Here is a 2155-nt window from a genome sequence, read left to right as displayed (position 1 = left end):
TGTCCCGTTAGACCTGTGCTTTTCTTTTGAAAGATACTCTTTTATATTATAAGGATTATATAGTCTAGACAATTCAGGAAGTCTTTAGTTTAAAATATAAGTATTTATATTTTAGAACATGGGCATTGGGGAACTTTCATGTATGTCAGAGTTACCTTTTTTAAGAGTGTTAATTTTGTATTTATTAGACCTAATAAATACAGCTGGTTGCCTCAGTAGTTATAGCATTGGCTCATGGACTAAAGGGTTGATTTCAGTCAAGGGCACATACCTGAGTTGCAGGCTTGATTCCTCACCCAGTTGGGGCACATGGAGGAGGTAACCAATTGAAGTGTCCCATATCCATGTTTCTCTTTCTCTGCCTTTCTACCTCCCTTCCACTCTCTCTAAAAATCAATGGGAAAAAATATGCTTGGATGAGGATGAACAAAAGTAAACAAACACACAAACAATAACAACAAAACCACAAAGCTAGTTTATTAGAAGTCTGAAATTAAACTAGATTAAATAACTATTGATTCCAGTGTAAAGTTAACTTGTTTGACCACTGTGCCCACTGTATAATTGTGAATACTTTTTTAAAAAAATTTTATACAGATTTATTTTTCAAAATGTACAGCCAGTGAGATCTGCTGTTCATGCATCTTCTCCAGCAGCTGGGGTGTCACCAACATTTGGTGTTTCTGGTGTAAATCACTTGAGCTCTGTGCTTTGTGACTAGTTTAGTAAGTCCTTTACTAAGTGGCTCCTGAAGGGCTGCCCTGGCCATGGAGCCACGAACCTTTAGCCTCTGGGAGCCCACAGTGGGGTTATAAGCTTGTACTTTGGAACTTGCTTACAGAGCTTGTCATAGATGGCTTTGTCAAACAAGACCAGATTTGTCAGTTTGTGCCAAACTTTGCCTTTGAACCACTTCTTTTTGGCATTGCTCCCTGACTTGTTAACGAGGTCTTTGTCTTTCTTGACTGACTCCCCATCATCTTCTTCTTGTTGTCCTTGGGCAGCATCAAGGGACTCAGAGAGCAGGGATGCACTGCTGCCTGACATGCTGCTGCAAGGCCAAGATGTCAGCCCAAGAGCAATTGTGTCTTCTTTTAAATATATATGCTGTGATGCAATTTCTTACTCATATATTTATGTTAATAAGATTGTTAATTCTCTGAGAAAGTCTATATTGTATATGTTTTGTAATTCAGAATTTTGCCACAGAGTATATTATTAATACTAGAGGCCCAATGCATGAAATTTTTTGCACTGGGTAGGGGGGGTTCCCCTTAGCCCAGCCTGCCTCTTTTGAACTGTGACACTCAGTAAACTGACATTGGTTCATTAAAATTTTGCCTCTGGCATGACCACGGTCAGTATATGATTTTTATTGATAAAAATTGAGCACCCAATATCTCTTTATCAATTTATATAGGCTCATAATGTTTCCACATCTTGAAAGTCCCCATACTCACAGAGCATTGAATGACTTCGATAAGTATTTTTAAAGGATCATGCAGGAAAGCTAACTTAGGTGATAGGAATGTCTAGTAGATAGATAAGATCCTAGGTTAGGAGAAGAGATGACACATTAGCCTTACAAGGTGGTGGCTGAAGGCAGAAAAGCAAACATTGCAGCAAAGAAAGAGCATAAATCTGTCTTTTGTCCTAATTGTTTGGCTATTGATGAACTAAGCAAGCTCCCTTACACTGTTCCTGTTCCTCGATACCTTCTCCCAATTATTAGAATCACCCATTCAACGAAGTTGCCCAAACTCGAAATCCTGGACTAATCCATTTGCTTTGTTTGCTTTCACCCCTGTGTAATCAGCCAAACAGTTCCTTCAGTTTTGCTCATAAATATGTCTCTGATGCACCGCCTCTGTCTAGTTCTAGTTCCCAAGATCACTCTCTCTTTTTCTTGGGCCCCAAGACACTGCTGCTATCTAAACTGATCCTTCCCACAGCCACCAGAAGAGTTTACTTAAAATGAAAGCAAGACCAGGATGCTCCCATGCTGGAATTTCTTCACTTTTCCTCCTTCTGTGGAATAAAATCTAAGCTTCCTGCTGTGGTATATAAGACCCTCAGTGGTCTGTCCTCTGTCTAATTCTCAGGCCATAGACCCAGGCCTGACTGCAGCCATGGGCGGCCGGGACCCGGGCCTGAC

The 2155-nt window shown here is 40.3% G+C and overlaps 1 pseudogene across 1 annotated transcript; it reads right to left on the bottom strand.

Annotated features, from left to right (window-relative positions):
• Positions 1–636: 636 nt before the first annotated feature.
• LOC311618398 (small ribosomal subunit protein eS25-like) lies at positions 637–1007 on the bottom strand (annotated as a pseudogene). Its single transcript has one exon. The product of its transcript is annotated as a small ribosomal subunit protein eS25-like (transcript).
• Between the last annotated feature and the right edge of the window lie 1148 nt (positions 1008–2155).

Source organism: Pipistrellus hanaki (genome assembly GCF_964339955.1).
Source record: "Pipistrellus hanaki genome assembly, chromosome: 2".
Lineage (NCBI taxonomy): Eukaryota > Metazoa > Chordata > Mammalia > Chiroptera > Vespertilionidae > Pipistrellus > Pipistrellus hanaki.
The sequence above is the reverse complement of the archived record's forward strand: the minus strand, read 5'-3'. Positions and strand labels throughout refer to the sequence as shown.